General features: G+C 43.5%; 1 protein-coding gene and 1 pseudogene across 9 annotated transcripts in view; one reads left to right on the forward strand and one right to left on the reverse strand.

The window, feature by feature from the left end:
- The window catches only part of Usp6nl (USP6 N-terminal like), a 303,422-nt gene that overhangs the window by 270,983 nt on the left and 14,237 nt on the right, over nucleotides 1–18,202 (forward strand). For 7 of the 9 annotated variants that reach the window (XR_015439473.1, XR_015439471.1, XR_015439469.1 and 4 more), the window contains 2 exons: nucleotides 1–10,912; nucleotides 11,031–18,202. The exon at nucleotides 1–10,912 is cut by the window's left edge and continues 19,872 nt beyond it; the exon at nucleotides 11,031–18,202 is cut by the window's right edge and continues 14,237 nt beyond it. The gene's annotated coding sequence lies outside the window, so the exon portion shown is untranslated. The other 2 variants (XR_015439468.1, XM_087181952.1) reach the window with 2 other exon arrangements.
- On the reverse strand, nucleotides 16,531–17,415 carry LOC147826324 (nucleophosmin pseudogene; annotated as a pseudogene).

Below are 18,202 nucleotides of genomic sequence, written 5' to 3' on the forward strand. Positions count from 1 at the left end.
GGCCTTTGATTGCTTCTTCATCCATTATAACCTTGTCATTTTTACACAGATTCTCAGACTCAAGTTCCTTGCAGTGGATCATTTGCTCCTGCATCCATAAGAGGACGGTAGTATCAGGAGCCCTTGCCTGGAGAGAGGGTCCCGAGAAAGAAGGTAACAGTGGAAAAAAAAAAAAGGAAACAAAGCTTCTATAAATGAGGAGGGGAAGAAGGGTTGAAGGGAGGGGAGGAGAATTGGAAAAAAAGAATTAAGATATATTATAGACAGGTATAAATTCACTTTGACGAATGTGACCACTATGGATGGCAAATATGTACTAATAAATTTTTTTTAAAAAGAAAGAAGGTAACAGCTACCACGTGCTCTACACCACCTTTGACTCTGTTTCAGTGTCACCTCTTCTGGCCTGGGCACGTGGCAGCTCTGAAAACTTCAGAAAGTGTGGCACGCTCTCAGGAATGGGCACTGCCCACAAAGAGCATAGGCCTGGGAGAATTTAAGTAGGTGCTTTCCACAGTGCTTGGCTTTTGTTCTCCCTAATTGTGCTGGTCATGTGGCTTTCTTTTTCTCTCCTCTTTTCTCAAGTGTTCTCCAATAGAGGACTCATCTTTTAAAAACAGTAATTTCTGTAACAATGGTAATTATTTTAATTGGAATTCTTTTCAGGTAGATCCCTTTTGCCCACCTCCTCTTGAAAAGTGAATCAGGTCTGATATATTGTGTTTCCCTAAATCAATTTGGTATTATTTCCTTCTTAGAGCCATTAATAGGTAATGTGGGAGGGAAGTCAAAAACTTCTCAAACTTGCTATTTTTCAGGTTAGAATAATTACAAGTAATTTTCTTTGTTTCCAGGTAATAGTAGATAATCAGGTTTATGTAAGAAAGAAATGCACATTTTGTAGGGGGGTTGGTCCCCATTAAGGTTCTTCACACAAGATTAGAATTCTCAGAGTGCCACTTGGCTCCATTTTGTCACAGAAACCTTCTCAGCAGAATCATTTGATACTCATGCTTCTGGAGGATTTGCACAGCTAGGTCCTCAGGGTGAGGTGGACATGGTGTCCTTCTTCCCTCTTGATGGATTTTTCTAGCCTGGGCCTGACTTCCTGCAAAAGCGCAGGGGGCAGCAGCATATGCATTCCTGTGAGTCTTTTTGAAATTGGAGCAAAGAGTTTCATAGTCTATTCAGACAGAGCTATGTCCCCTAAATTCATATATTGAAGCCCTGATCCTCAATGTGATTGAATTCAAACCTTTAAAGAGATAGCTAATATTAAATGAGGTCATGAGGGTGGGGCCCTGTGTTAGAAAGCTTTCCTGTCTCTGGGACAAAATATCTGACACCTGCAATTTAAAGGAAGAGAGGTTTATTTTGGCTCATGGTTTCAGTGGGTTTAGTCCATGGTCAGATGGCCCAAGGTAGAAATGGCATGGTGGAAGAGCCTAGTGGAAGAAAACTGCTCATATTAGGACAGCCAGGAAACAGAGAGAAGGAAGGAGCTAGGGACAAGAATATGCTCTTTCAGATCGTGCCCCAGTGACCTACCTCCTAACAACACATTTAGCTACTGAACTCATGAGTGGATCAATCCACTGATGAATGTAGCACTTCCAGAAACCAATCATCTTTCAAAAGCTCTACTCTGAAGACATGGAACTTTGGGGGATGTTTTATGTGTAAACCATAACAGGTCCCAATCTGATAGGAGTTGTGTTTCTGTAAGAAGAAGAACAGGACACCAGAGATCTCAGTCTACCCTGTGAGCACAGAGAAGGCCCATGTGAGGGCACAGTGAGAAGTTGGCTGCCTACAACTCAAAAATACACCTCACCCAGAAACCAACCCAGTGGCTCCCTGACTAGTACTGTGGCCTCCAGAACAATGAGAAAATAAATTTCTCGTGAAGATTGCCCAGTTTGTGGTATTTGTCAAAGCAGCTGTAGCAGAATAAGACATGGTCACTCTCTAAGATTTACCTTTTACCAAATTTTCCTGACAGTGCCCTGGTGACACTGGATGGCTGCTTGGTTTTTCCTGGGAGCTCCTTAATTTTAGAATCATTTACCATCTGGATAATTTTCAAAACCAAGAAGTGCTGGCTGTCTTCCACTGAACAGTACTTCCTTGAGTGTATATCTTCTCACATTTCACTAGAAGCAGCAAGAAGCCAAATGGCTCCTTCAGTACTCTACCTGGATGTCTCCTTAGCCCTGTCACCATCAATGACAATTTCAGGTGCAATTTCTGCTTCTCACATTACCTCAGGCAATACTGTTGGTAAACTGTCTGCCACTACTACACAACTGTTCCTAATAAACCTTTTTCTCCATCCTTTATGCCCTTTCTTGAGGCCTCCTTAAAGAAAGTCATGCTTCTATGAAGTTTTCTACAGCTCTCAAAGTCAGCACAACACTTTGCCAAAATCTTCTTCCATCCCTGCTCACCACAGGGTCCCAAAACCATACCTATCTTTTTAGGTTTTCATTCTAGCAGCACCCCAAATAAATCACCCCAACATATTTCCTCAAAATGTGGCTGCTTTAAGTAACAGTAAACATTCATTATCTTGCATGGTTTGACTGCTGAGCTGGTACCTCTGGCTCAGGTTCTGTTGAAAGGAAGGCTCCAGGCTGGAATCTATCTCCACCGCCACTCACTCCCATGGCTGGCAAAGTGATCACTCTTGGGAGGAAGCCTCTATTTCACACCTGTGGGTCTCAGCTTAGATGTCCTCACAATGTGGCAGCTAACTGAACCCAGGGCAAGTGATGTAAGAGAGAACAAGGAGAAACCATGGTATGTGCTGAGACCTAGTCTCAGAAGTCATATTATGATTTCTGCAGTGTCTTCTTGCTACACAAGTGAGCCCTCCTTGTTATGGGAGTGGACAACAGGACTAGGAGTCATTGTGGGGTCTTCAGGATCATTCACAGCAGCAGTGCTTCACCCTGTCATCTGAGTGTCATCATGCCACTGTCATTCAAGTTGTAGTACTGTGGGATTCATTCCTTCAGAGCCTTCCAAAGTAGATGTACTAATGAGAAGACACTATGGCCATATAATTCTCTCAAGGTCACATGGCTTGTGGCAGAGCCAAGATTTGAGAACAAGCCTTTCTCTGCAGCCCGGACACTCCTACCACCGAAGCCACTGATTGATCAAATGGGTCCCTCACCACTGGCCCTGTGCATCTCCAGGTTCTCTGTGAAAACGTGTTGATCACCTCTGCGATACTTATTAGGACAGGCAGTTCACATAGGTACTGATTAGAGCCACTGGATTGCCCAGGAGTTCCTGGAAAGGACAAAGGGATCCACTGGCTGCTCTCACTCTGTGCCTGTCTGAATGTGCATCCAAGTATTCATGTGTGGCCTGTGATGCCCCCAGAATCTGGCTGCCAGCCCTCCACTCCATCACCACAGCCCCTTGGGTCCCACAGTCTGGACTGCCTTTCTTCATGGCAGTTACGGAGGTCCGGTCATGGCCCCTTCTGCAAACCAGCTTCCTGTCTGCAGGAAGGAGCTGCTCCTGCTACCTAGCTCTGTCTCTGGGAGCAGCTTTGGCCAGAGAAGGGCCAGCAGAGTGGGTTGTTCAGCTAGCTGCTCTGTCTGTTTATGCTGTTGTGGATGGAACATGACAGGCCGCCTGTGCACAGCCAGTAAACCTGTGAGAATTTAGGTAATAATATAAGCAGCATGCATAGGCTCTGGAGTTGACCAGATCATAACTAGCTGTGTGGCTTTTGGCAGGTGGTTTAATCTCTCTGAGCCTCCTTGTTTTCATCCATAAAATGGGCATAAGGATGCCAACCTTACAGCAGCACTATGAGCGTTAAATATAAAGCATTTGTTGCCACATGGGCAAATGGACATGATAAAAAATGTAAGTTTCCTCACTTAGGAAGAAAGAAAGTCTTTATTTGGGGAAGGGGAAGTTTACCTTTAAGTTTATAAAAAAAAAATTAGTTTGTCTCTATTAGATCAATATGGGAAAAATCACTACATTAGGATCCCCAAACTCCCCCATCCAGTCTGTCCCAGGCAGACTTCAGGACATGCACCTTGCTTGGTCCACATGGTAAATTTGAACCCAGTTAAAATCAGAGGTTTCTTAACACAATAATCCTGTGATTTCAGAGTAGTCTTCTTTATTATGATTTTTTGAAAGGCCATGCTTAATATATTGCCTCTATACCTTGGTTTCCTTATCCCAGAGGGTAAAGAGTAGACCTGTGTCCTTAAATTGGCCCCTTCTGGGGACAGTTATCTGTAATTCCAAGGTCTCCTCAGTCTTTTATCCCTTTGCCCCTGAATTGCTGGCATCTCCCTAACACAGCCTAGCACTGGCACATAATAAGTGCTCAAGAAACCTAGAATGACTCCCAAGCTTCATTTCTCACCTTAGTTTATCTTTATTACGTCCCTCCCCAGCCACCCACTGCTGCAAGTGGAGCAGAAATTCCCATCTGCTGAGCTCTGCCTCTCTCGAGCAGCTTTGATGGTGCCCCTCCCTGCCTGGCCTCCCCCGAGCCCTGCTGTGTGCACATTTTCTCAGCTCTAATAGATTGTGTGTGCGGACACTTGATTAGAAAGGTGTGCTTACAGATAAAAGCAAGACAGGAACAGTAAAACTGCCTCCACTGTACAAACTCGGCTCTAATTCTACCGCAAATGATCCCCAAAGCTTAAAGAGGCTCACAACCTTGGCTCCCAGGCCTGGGAAGGATTAAGCGGGAGTCCACCTGGCTTTCCAGTGTCCCCTCAGGGTTCAGAAGGCTGAGTCCTATTAATACTGTCCCACATCAAGTGCCCTGTTGCAATTCTTCCCAGCCCCTACCTAGAGGTCTGCAGGGAAAAGAATGTTTTTAAATCAAGGACAAAACTTTGGCCTGAGCAGCTTGCAGGGACTCTGGGCTCTCAATAGAGAAATCTACCGTTCAGTGCAGACTTTGCCCACGAGAAGAATTCTCTGCAAACATCACCAAAGGCTGACCCCTGGCGAGTGCTTCTCTTCATCCAAAGCACTTTGTTTGGTGGCTGAATATAAACTTAGTACTTGGACATGGTGTGTCTGCAGTCCCAGACACAGCCGCCTTCACCTCTTCAAAGGACTGTCTGCAGCCCTACAAGTCCTCTAGTGAGCGCTATTCAGTTTACTAATAAATGGCCTTGACTTGGGTCTGCCTTCCCCACCCAGCCACCTGGCTGCTGCCAACTCTATCCAGGGCCTCTGGGGCTCCAGTGAGATGCTGTGGGGCCCAGTACTCTTTCTTCTAAGAAGCTGTTGCTCTCTGTCTTTCCAGATACCATGAGAAATCGGGGTCAGCCTTTGATTTTTATTTATTCATGCATGTTCTCAGAGGCAGTGTTGTTGCCAAAGGGTTTATGGACTTTTAAAGTTTTGGAGCCTGTGCTTTTATCACCACTGTTTGTTGACTAGAAGTACCATTTGGGGAAAGGTTCTGGTTGCCCTGTGCTGGGTGATGGATAAAGGATTTGCAATTCCCTTTTCTTTAAAACGTCCTGCACCCTAAGCATCTGCTTCCCAGCACCACCAGCTGCCCAGACAGGTATGGATCCCTGGGTTCAGGTACTGTGTCCACAGGTCCCACTTTTTATCCATTTCATTGCTGTCATGTGATTCATCGTACTGAGTCCAAGGGCTGAGAAGCTCCGAGTACACTACAGCAGTGATGCCATTCGGGTGCTGACAGATGTGTTCTCCGGGTTCTGACACAAGCACCTCTGAGCTGGCCTCATCCCACAGTAGCAGATCCAAGTTGGCTGTGTTGCCAGCAGGGCCACAGCATGCCCCGGGCTCAGAATTGAGTCTTAGTCAGCTGGGGTGCTGGGATAGCAAAGCATCTAGGCTGGGTGGCTTAGACATGGCTGACATCTGCTTCCCACAGTTCTGGAGGTAAAAAGTCCAGCTCAGGATTCTAAGGAGCGCCCACTTCCTCACTGATGGCAGCTTCTCCCTCTGTCCTCACAGTTAAAGGGGAGGATTCTGGTCTCTTCAGCTCCTTGTAACAGCATTAATCCCATTCCTGAGGTTCCCATCCTCAGAACCAAATCACCTCCTAAAGGCCCCACCTTCTAATACCATCTTTCATCTTGAGGATTAGGTTTCAGCATTTGAATATGGAGGACATGAGCATTCAGTCCACATACAGGTGGCAGTGGTCCTGTCATTAGCTGGAGGGAGCTCAGGAATGTGCTGTTCCTAACATGGCTCAGTCCTCTGTCAAGATCACAGGGGCTGCAGACCTAAGGAGCAAGAACATAGGGGAAGGCAGGCATCAGCAGAGGGTGAGCCTCAGAATAACCATTTACCCACTGTGACTTCAGGGTCATTCATCACTGCTTTGTTTCAGCTGCTGTGGCTCCTGACTGGGGACAATAGGATAACAAATGCCATGCAAATGAAGTAATGTATGAGAAGTGCTGAGCATAGTGTGGCAGGTGGAATTCACCCCCTTCCTAATTCCTGGAGCCTGTCTAGATGTTGTGGTTCATGGCAAAAGAGGTTCAAATTAAGGGACGAGTCTTACAATAGGAAGATTCTCCTGCATTATCTGGGTGACCTAGGCCTAATGTAATCACATGGGCCCTGTTATAGGCTGAATTATGTCCCTTAACCCCAATTCATATGTTGAAGCTCTAACCCGGTACCTCAGAATATAACATTTGGAGATTAGGTCTTTTAAAAAATTGGTTATACCAATTAATGGGTTTCATTTTGGCAGATTCATATGTGCATATAACTTACTTTGATCATTTTCCCCTCTTGCCCTATCTTCCTCCCAGTTCCACATTTTTTGGGGAGAGTTCAATGTGTATAGTATATTTTGCTCATATCCACCCCCAACTATCCACCCTTATACCCTTTCCCCTCCCTCTATTCCCTTCCCTTGACTGATAATAGCCTCCCTTCTACTTTCTTTGCATCTTTTTAGGGAGATTTTAGGGAGAATATGCAATATTTGTCTTTCTGACTCTGGGCTTATTTCACTCTACATAATATTCTCCAGATCCATCCATTTTCCTGAAGATGACAGAATTTTATTCTTCCTTATGGCCCCATTGTATATTTATATCACATTTTCTTTATCGGTTCATCTGGTGATGGGTATCTAGGCTGGTTCCATATCTTGGCTATTATGTGGAGATGGGGTCTTTAAAGAGGTGATGAAACTAGCAGTGAAGCTGCTGGGAGGGTCCTAATCCAATATTTCTGATGTCTTTGTAAGAAGAGGAGATGAGGACAGAGACACACACAGAGGCTTGAGCACAGGGGAATACAGGGAGAAGGGAGACATCTGCACTCCAAGGAGAAAGGCTCTCAGGAGGAACCAGCCCCAATCTTAGACTTCCAGCCTCTGTAACTGAGAAAATGAATTTTCATCCTTTAAGCCACCCAGTCTGTGGCACTTTGTTATGGTACCCATTGTTGACTTTTCCATCTTGGTTTCAAATTTAACAATAAGGAAACAAGCAAGAGAGGAGGATCCACAGTGCCAGTGTGGAGGTGCACTGTGCTTTCTGTGCCCTGGACCATGGTATAGGAGGGAGAGTTTGGCTGTGGCACCTCCTGCAGCAATGAGAAGCAGGTAGAGCTTGGCCTCCTGAGCCCTGGGCAGGGCACAGCATTCTTCTCCTATTACTTCATCCACCAGAACAAAAATCTCCTTCACCAGGGACCTTGACTACTCTGGGAGAAGTCCTTCCCTGTACCCAGGACAGATTCGTGACAGCTCAGTTTGACTTCACCACCTCTGTGGCTTCCCACCACTGTCTGTGGCTGCACCCAAATGCTGGCGCCTGAGGACACCCCGTCTGCCTGCTGAGGGGCCTCGGCATCTTACCAGAGAGCACCTGTGTTTGTCAGGGTTTCCAGAAAAGCAGAGCTGAGGGGGTAAGTGCACATATATACACATCCCCATACACACAGAGGAAATGCACACATACACACGCACATGCACAAACCCAGACACACTCAGGAGACATACACAGAGGAGGTACACACACATATTCACACACATGAAGAGGCTACATATACACATGGGATATATACACATACACAGGATATACACACACGTATATATACATGCACAGGGTACACACACATATATACATGGCATGTGTATATACATATGTATGTATACACACATACAAGCTGAGATTTATATTGGGATCAGCTCATGTGATTCTGGAGTCTGGGAAGCCCCACCATCTTCCATCTGTGAGCAGATAACCCAGGAAAGCCAGTTGTGTCATTCAGTCCCCGTCTACAGGCCTGAGAGCCAGGGGCTTATGGTGTAAGCCCCACTGCAAGGGCAGGAAGTGAGATGAGGTCCCAGCTCATGCAGTGAGGCAGGAAGAAAGGGGACCAATTCTTCCTTCCTCTGCCTTTTGTTCTATCAGGCCCATATGGTGGGGATGAGTGCACCACCTCTCTTCAGTCCATGGGTTTGAATGTTGACTCATCTACCAGAATCCTCACAGGTGTACTTGGAAATAGTGTTTAACCAAAACTGACCACTTAGGAGCCAGTCAGGATGAGGTACAGAATGAACTATCACACCTGCCCCACTGTCACCACACCTCTGATCTTGTCACATCACCCAGTTGAAGTAGAAGTGACCAAGTTGCCTATGGTGGCTTATGGGAAGAGAATGGTAGGGCGAACTGACTGGGTCCTGGGCTCAGCTTGCCCCTAGACACTGGCAGAGGCAAGGATGTCACACTGTTTAAAGCAGCAATCCTACTCCTAGAGTCCAGCCCAGTTAGTATCCTGGAGTGTACCATGGATATGTCCCCTGGTCCCTAGTGGAAAGGGGCCTGAAAGGATGTTCTGGGAGTAACAGAGGAGAGACTTGGCAATGGTACCTACTGGGACAAGACACACCATTAGCCTTGGTTTAAATAATTTAGTTATGTAGTTTTAACAATCGTGCAAGCCTACCTCTGTCAGAGGTTACTATCATCAAAACCCTTGATATCTCTGCATGGTTGTGCCATCAGAATTCCAGTTCATTTCCCCTCTTTTTCCTTAAAGCTCTAAAATTGGTGCTGAGAAAGCCACTTGGAACAGATGGTATTGAAGATTCCTTTGAAATGGCCCACTGAGGCCCCATGAAAACATGTTCTCCTCACATGCAGTGCCTCTGTCCCGTGGCACTGTCAGGCGGTGAGGACAAGTGGGTGGGCTGCATTTCTGGCTGCTAGGAGTATGACAGCCTCCCAGAATGTGATGGCCTGGGGCTGCAATGGTCTGGCGCTTCAACATCTTCTACGTGACATCCAATGGCTTTCTTTGGATATTAGCTGTCACCTTCGGATATTAAGCTATCACACTTTAACCTGTTGATGACAACAATCTCTGGGCCGAGAAATCTCTGGGAAAGTTTTATAATCTCATCTCCCCAGCTTGGGGGTGTCTGTGAATTTGCCCTGCCCAAGAGAAAGTGGAGGTGTGTAGAATTTCTCCTTTCCTATTCCCTTCTGATACGGCAGGGTTAATGGAAAGTGTATCACAAAGGACATTACACTCCGAGTTATGTTAAACTGTTAACAAAAGAAAGCTTATGTGAATGGCTGGAACATGAATGGGTTAATTTTTCTCACATAACCAGATGTTTGGAGGTAGGCGTTTGCTACCTCCTACAGGTTGCTTTAACTGTGATGGTCAATCTATAGACTCTATCTTTATGCCCCCCCAAATTCATATACTGAAATCAACTTCCAGTGTGATATTGTTAGAAGGTAGAGCCTTTGAGAGGTGGTTAGGTCATGGTGTGGAGCCCTTACGAGTGAGATTAATACCCTTATAAAAAGACCATAGAGTTTCCACTCCCCTTTTGCCACATAGAGACACAACTAGAAGACAGCTGCCTATGAACCAGGAAGTAGGCTCTCACCAGACACAAAATCTACTGACACCTTGTAATGGTTTAGATGTAAAATATCCTCCAAAAGTCTCATGTGTTTAGAGATGGGGGCTTTAGGAAGATGATTGGATCATGAGGGTGTTGTACTCATCAGTGGATTGATCCATGGTGAGTTCACAGATGAATGTGCTGTTTGGAAATGGGGCTCAGTTGCAAGGGTGTCACTTAGGGGCAGGACCTGAAAGGGTATATTCTTGTTCCTGGCCTCTCCTTTCTCTCTCTGCTTCCTAGCTGCCAGGGGGTGAGCTATTGGAGGCTGATCAATCCTCTGATCTGCCTAGAAAGAGGGACAATGAAGTCGAAAGAAAGAAAGAAAGAAAGAGAAAGAAAAGAAAGAAAGACAACAGAGACTTGTTTAATTTCGTAGTATATGGGACGGCTGGAATTTAGCTCAGTGGCACTGTGCCTACCTCCAAAGTGCAAAGTCCTGAATTTGATCCCTGGTACTGAAACAAAAAATAAACAAACAAGCAAAAAACATAGCACATGGGGGACTGGGAGGTCAGTGCCTCAGAGTAGGCAAAGACAAAAGACTCCTGAGCCAGCCAGTATTTATTGGGTGTGCACAATAATAGGAGGGAGTATCTAGTGACTTAAGGGGCGGTGGTAATCCTATGTTGGTGAGGATCTTATGTTGATAAGGGCAGTAAGGACAGCATTCCTACAATAGTAGGTGAGATGAAATAGGCTAATAAAGAATGTGTCCTTGGGCCGGGGATTTAGCTCAGTGGTTCTGCCGCCTGCCTAGCAAGCGCAAGCATCTGAGTTCGATCCCTGGTACCAAAAAAAACAACAACAAAAAAACCCAAAAAAGAATATGTCCTTCTCCCAGGTGAAACCTTTCTTTTTTAATTATTACTGCTCAGTTCTCAAAGAACCAGGATGTCTTCAGCTGATGTACTTTTGGCCTTGACTGTCACAGTATCACAGGACCATTGAGGCCTCAACTTGTGACTGGAGGTAAAATAGAGTTATGTTTCTGCATGCCATAGCCCACTCTCAGGCAAGGTGACATTGGGCCTTAGACAGTCCGAATCATAATTTAATTATGAAATGATTTTTCCCCAAAATTATGTAGGATGGCTCCTGACAGTGAGCAGCTTTCTTCCACCATGCCATCTGCCATTGCATTTCTGCCTTGGAGCCCGCTGACTGTGCATGGACTGAACCTTCTAAAACCATGAGCCAAAATAAACCTATCCTCCTTCTAAGTTGCAGGTGTTGAGTGTTTTGTCCAAGTGATGGGAAAGTGACTAATATGCACCTTGATTTTAGACTTTCCAGTCTCCAATATCATGAGAAATAAATTTCTGTTGTTTATAAGCCAGCACTCTACAGCATTCTGTTTAGCAGGCCACACACACTAATATGGTATTTTCCAAGCTCTTTGCCTCATGGATACAGAAGAGATTCTGTAGCTCCAGACATCATTTCTGTACTCAAGTAGAAAGAAGTTAGGTGGGGAGTAGAATGAGCAACATCTATCTCTTTAATAAGAAAAGCAGTGCCTTCACAGAAGTATTCTCAACCAACTTTCCTTGGTCTCATTTGCCAGAAGTGGGTTCTATGGTCACCTTTTTCCAAGAGAAGTTGGGAAAGTAAGGAAGAGGACTGTCATGATTCATTATCTGTTGCTGGGCACATGGCCAAAGTATAAGAAAAAAACAAAAATGGGAAATGGATGCCGTGTAGGCCACTAACAGGTGGCTTGTCAGAACTTATTTTTGAGAATCGCATCTCCATGTAAAATATTTTAGATTGAGATTCATTTATGATAACCATCTTTGGAGCAAACAGGATTTTTTCACTGGCTGCCTTATGTAAACAAAACTGCTTCTGCAAGTGACTTATTAACATCCCAGCTAAGCCACCCTGTGGTTTGACCTTGGCTTGCTACCTTAGAGGGAACTGCTGAGTCCCGCATGTTTACCAGCTGTTCTGTGCTGAATGCTTGAGTATCTGGAAAGCAAATAAAGCCTAGTAGGCCTATGCTTCCAGGGGAAGTTGGGGGCCTGGGGAGGGGAGCCTTCCTTTAACAAAGACAGTCCTTTCAATGTCAGTGACAAATGTGTTTGTACGAAGGCCTCAGAGAGTAGAGGGACAAGTGGTGGTTGCCCCTGGTAACCAAGGTGAACTCTATTCCTGATTGGATGGGTTCACAAGGAGGGTAGTGGGGCCCTGGCTGCTGGGCTTTAGGTAGATTTAAAAAATCATGCAAAGGAAGAGAAAACAAAGAGTAAGGATCAAGAACCCATGCATGGGGGTGGGGGTGGGAGTGGTTTTTTGTTTCCTCTGCTAATTAACAGCCAAGGAGGCCCTTTTCAGGTCAGGTCAGTGCATAGGAGCCCTGGTACGGGGTGGACGCCACTCCCAATGTTCCTAACACTAAAACAATCAATTTTCACCCCAAAGTAAAGTTAGGTAGTTGGTTATAAGGGGTAGAGTGTTGATAGTTGCCACCACATTGTTCTTATAAATAAAATGCATGGTAACTTTAAAATAATAAATGTGTGTGTAGCTGCTGACCAGTTCATAGCTTTTCCAGCCTCTCGGTGTCCCAGTCTGGTGGGTAGCTGTCCTCAGGCTCCAGGCCAAGCAGTGGCCAGGGCACACTGTGCAGTGTCCAGAGGAACCGGACTTTCCTCTGGGGCTTGGTGACACACAGCTCCTCATTAGCAACAGAAAAGACAGGGAGCTGGCTTGAGGCTGAGCCTGGCCTGCCCCAGATTCTGGGTTTTGTTTTTCTGATTCTGTCCTCGAACTGATTCACTCCTCCTGCTCATTCAGCTGGGAGAGGCTGAGCAGCTCTCTGACAGCCGAGGACATGTCACTGCAGCAGAGAGCTGGCAATTTGCAGTACCTGAAGCACCACTCCTATCTCTGCTAAGAGCTGGTGGAAAATGGAGCTGCAGAAGATAAAGCAAATTCCGAAAGTGAGGACTGTGGGTCTCAAGGAGTGTGAAAAGTCCAGAAGCTGACGCTGGCAGTTTGTACAAACAGCCGAGAGGCAAATGTATCAGTGCAGTGGACGCTGGCCTCCTCTCCCAGGAGGGGCCGGGCCACACATATTTAGGTGTTGTAAAGGAGGGGCAGAGGGTGGTTCTGCCAGCATATCCCTCAAGGTTCTGGAATGTTCTTTCAGGAACCTGAATTGGGTCTGTTTCTCTTATGTTGCAATGCCCTTTATCTTGGTCCATCAACAAGACTACATTTTCTGTTGGTTAATATGAATTCAGTCCAATTTTTCTCCTCCAGTGACAGGAAACTCTTTTACCTGGGTTTGATTTTCTCACTGTTGAGTTTCTGTTGGCTGCTGGCTCCATTCCACATTTTATCAGCCCTCATGAGGTTAGTGACAGTGTTTCCTGTCTCCTCCTTCCCCTTCTAAGCCACAGCATATGTAATCTACATATAAGTAGATGTAGTGCAAGTGCTTGCCCAAATGGCCCCACGGCCAATTCTAGGGCCTGTGCAGGCCTCATCACTAGGCATTTCCTTCCGAGGGTGAAAGGAACCATAAGTTTGCACAGTTTAGACCCAAGGGCTCCCTGGGGGGTCTGCATATATGTGTGCAAGGCCCCCTTGTGGTGGGGGAAGGTATGAGGAATGGGAAAAAAAGGGCAGGCCTTCCTTCCCCTGGCCACCACGTTTTCCTGTGGAACTTTTAAGGAGTCAAGAATTCTAAATTGAAAATTGGCCTTCTCTTTCAACATGAAGTCTAAGTAGTAGAACATACCAAGTGTGATACAAAAATAAGATGTGTTTAAATTTTTAAAAACGTGTTACACTAAAAGGCATATTGCCATTAATCCTTCTCAAGATACCCCTATCACTTTAACAAACTTATCTCATCTCCCCTGCCACTGTCTGAAGCAGTTCTGGAAGTAAACTGTCTTGTTTCCTTAGTTTTGCTGCTGTGGCTGTCATGGTGTCCCAAATCAATTAAAAATGTTCACCTTTCATGGCCATTTTGATTTGGGGAAAGAGCCAGAAGTCACATGGTGCCAGATCCTGTGAATAAAGTGAATCCATTACACACCATTCATGTTTTTACAAACTTACTTTTTGATTGGCTGACATTTGACAGTAGCATTCACTGAATTAATCACACCCATAAAGTCACTCACAAGAGAGGGCTTCTGGAACTGCTTCAGACAGAGGCGAGAATGATGGAATTGTGTTCAAAGGAAGGAGTATTTTGAGGGAGATTATTGTCTTTTATTGTAATAAATTTTTTTTAATGTAAGCATTCACTTTTTTTTGATCACTCCATGTATTTTTACCTAAGAATTTGTTGGCTTGATTTATAACTTTTAAATCACATACATGTAGCATATGGTCCTCTGTAACTATCCCATGAAAGACTATCTTTTAGAGACACAAATTAAAACATTTACAGATGAAATGAGATTTGTATACCAAAATAATTGTGGGGTAGGGGTGAGAGAGTTTATACTGACAAGATTGACTGAGTTGATATGATCAAAATTAGGTATAGGAACTGTCATTGTGCTTTTGAATGTGTTTGAAGCCTTCAAAAAGAAAAAGTTCCCCCAAAATCTACCTTTTTTAAAAAGCTTCATTTAAAAAATAATACTTGCTTTTTAAAGAGCAGTTTTAGTTTCACAGCAAAATGGAGAGGTATAGAGAGATCCCAGATACTTGCCTCCATTCAAACATGCACAATCTCTCCATTATCAACATTTCCCACCAGAGTGGTACATTGTTACAATCCATGAACCTATATTGATACTTCATTGTCACTCGGAGTCCATAACTTACATTAGGGTTCAGTTTTGGTGTTGTACATTCTGTGGGTTCACACAAATTTATTATATGTTTATATCATCACGTATCATACAGAAGAGTTTCACTGCCCTAAAAATTTCCCTCTAAGTACAGCTTTCACTACATCCTACAAATTTTGATGAGTTTTATTTTATTATCATGTAGCTCAAAAGATAATTTCATTTCTCTTGAGATTTCTCCTTTGATCCATTGGCTGCTTAGAAATGTGTTTTTTAATCTCCATGTTATTGGTAATTCTTCAGCTACTGGTATTCATTTTTTATTTTAAGTCCATGGTGTTCTAGAGCAGATATTGCAGGATTTCTATTATTTCAAATTCATTAAGGTATATTTTACAACCCAGAAAATGATCTATCTTGGTGAATGTTCCATGTGAACTTGAGTGAGTTCTTTTTTTTTTTTTTGTACCAGGGATCAAACTCAGGACCTTGTACTTATGAGGCAGGTGCAGTGCCACTAAGCTAAATCCCTGGCCCTCCATGTGAACTTGAGAAGAATGTTTATTCTGCTGTTTCTGGATGAAGTAGTCTATAGATGTTCATTATACCCAGCTGCCAGATGGTGTGGTTGAGTTCAGTTTTGTCCTTCCTGATTTTAAGCCTCCTGAATCTGTACATTTCTGAAAGAATGTGGAAGTCTCCAGCTGCAGTCTTGAATTCATGTGTTTTCTATTGCAGTTTTATTCATTTTGTATCAAGTATTTTGACATTCTGTTGTTAGGTATAGACATACTAAGAACTGGTACATCTCAGAGAATGATCCTCCATCCATCCATCTATTTATTTATTTATTTATTTATTTATTTATTTATTTATTTATTTTTGGTACCAAGTATTGAACTTGGGACCTTGTGCTTGTAAGGCAGGAGGCAGCACCACTGAGCTAAATCCCTGGACCCTATCCATTTATTTTTAATCACATGTGTCTTTATATTTAAAGTGGATTTCTTATAGATAACTTACAGCTGGGTCCAGTTTTTGTTTTTTACTCTGACAATCTGTGCCTCTTAATTGGTGCCTTTAGACTATAGCCATTCAAAGTGATTGCAGATATGACTGGATTAATATCTACCATATTTGTTACTATATTTGTTGCTCTAGTTCTTTGCTCCTATTTTTTCTTCCACTCTTTTTCTGCCTCATGATTTTAATTAATCATTCCATGATTTCATTTTCTCTCTTAGCATGTCAGTTGCTCTTCTTTTTCTTTCCCTCTTTCAATGACTGTCCTAGAATTTGCAACATGCATGTACAACTAATCCATGTTCACTTTAAAATAATACCATACTACTCCATGGGTACTGTGAGTACCTTATAATAACAAAATAATCCTGGGCCGGGGATTTAGCTCAGTGGTGCCACTGCCTGCCTCTCAAGCACAAGGTCCCAAGTTCAATCTCTGTTACCAAAAAAAAAAATCCTAATTCCCCCCTCTCTCATTCTTTTTTTTTTTTAACTTTATTAAAATACTGAGTTTATTTCACATGTATACTTTTGTCTCCCCACCATCTCCATCTCTGACCACCACTACTACTATATCCTATCATAACATTCCATACATACTTAAAACCAAGCAAAGGGTGAAGTTCCATCTTTAAAAACTAAACAGGCATTTTGGACAACACATTCTTGACAATGGAACCTGGACAACATTTATTAAGCACAGTAGGGAAAGTTCTCACTTTGCATTATAAAAAGGATAGCCAGATAGCAACTGTTACAGAAATGAAATAAGATGGAAAATTTTAACAAACTGTTTGAATTGTTTTCTTAAAGAGATTTCCTCCACTGCCAGAGATCTTGAATAGCCTCCTGATCAGTCATCCAGAAGCAATTCTTCGCATAATTAATGAACTTGGCTTCCACTTTGGGAAGAGAACCACCCTTTTCTATACTTGCTTGCATTTTTGCTTTAATATCTTCTACAGAACTAGGGCCTTTGGGTGTTTTAGGAGTCTTTTCTTGTTTTTTTGAAGGATTCTTGACCTTTTGATCTTGGTGTTGATGGTTTTGAGTCTTTTCCATTCTGGTTTGATTTTTATGGATTTTTGGCTGGAGTATCTCATATCGATTTCTTCACTGGTGCTTTCTCTCAGATTCCTCATCATCAAAATCATCGTCTTCATCATCATCATCATCATCGTCATTGTTGTCATCATCATCATCATCTTCATCAGCCACTAGTTTTACTTTTTTCTGTGGAACCTTGCTACCGCTTCCAGGGGCAGATCGCTTTCCAGATATACTTAAGAGTTTTATATCCTCTTCCTCCTCCTCATCTGATTCTGCATTTTCCTCCACAGCCACTAAGTGCTGTCCACTAATATGCACAGGCCCTGAACCCCACTTCAATCTTAAGACCACGGGTGGTGTAATTTCGAAGCCCCCAAGGGAAACCGTTGGCTATATAGACATTTTTAAAGTTGCTAGTGTTACTTTAATTGGACTGCCTTCGTAATTCATTGCCTCTGGTTCCACAATGTGCAATTCATCCTTTGCACCAGCCCCTAAACTGACTGTTCTTAATGACAACTGGTGCTCATTTTCATCATTATCCACCTTAAAGTGGTAATCTTTGTCTGCCTTTAGTTCACAACCGAAAAGATAGTTCTGGGGCCTCAGGGGGCTCATGTCCTTATCTATCGAATCTTTCATGGAGTGGTGGCACGCACTTAGGTGGGAGAGAACGCGGACGGAAATAAACAGCTACTGCCCAGAGACCAGATGCGCAGGATGGAATCATGCCAGGGAAAGCCCCTCTCTCATTCTTTATAATATTGCTGCATCTATCTATCTATCTATCTATCTATCTATCTATCTATCTATCTATCTCACATGTATCATTGAATATATTGTTGTTCTTTTGCACACACTATTAATGTTAGATCAATTAAGAATAAGAAAAATAAGTTATTACTTTACCTTCATTATCCCTTCTCTGACATTCTTTTTCTCTTTCCGTAGATTTCAGTTTCTGACCTATCTTATTTTCCTTTTTTCTAAAGAGCTTCTTTCAACATTTCTTGAAAAGCAGGTCTAGTGGCAGCAAATCTCTTTAATTTGTGTTTTGCTGATAAATTATTTCTCCTGCATGTTTGAAGGACAGTTCTGCAGGCTACAATGCTGCTTCTCAGTTCTCACTTTGAATTTCCTTCTTCCTGTTTGCACTGCCTGTTTGTCCTTGCCTGTCTCCCACTTTATCCACAAGAGTTCTTCACATAATTACGGGGTTTTGAAGTTCCCTGGTCTGATAATACCACCATTCCTGCCATAGCTGTGTGTTCCTGATACTTCGGTTTTTTCAAACAACTCTGTGTGTGTGTGTGTGTGTGTGTGTGTGTATGTGTGCGCATTTGTGTGTTTGGTACTGGAGACTGGATTGAGCCCAGGGCCTTTGCACTGAGCTACATCTCTAGGCCTTTTATATTTTTTTCTATTTTGA

This window comes from Heterocephalus glaber, unplaced genomic scaffold (assembly GCF_053883595.1).
Source record: "Heterocephalus glaber isolate CG9 unplaced genomic scaffold, H.glaber_assembly_v1.0 deba00001472, whole genome shotgun sequence".
Taxonomy (NCBI): Eukaryota; Metazoa; Chordata; class Mammalia; order Rodentia; family Bathyergidae; genus Heterocephalus; species Heterocephalus glaber.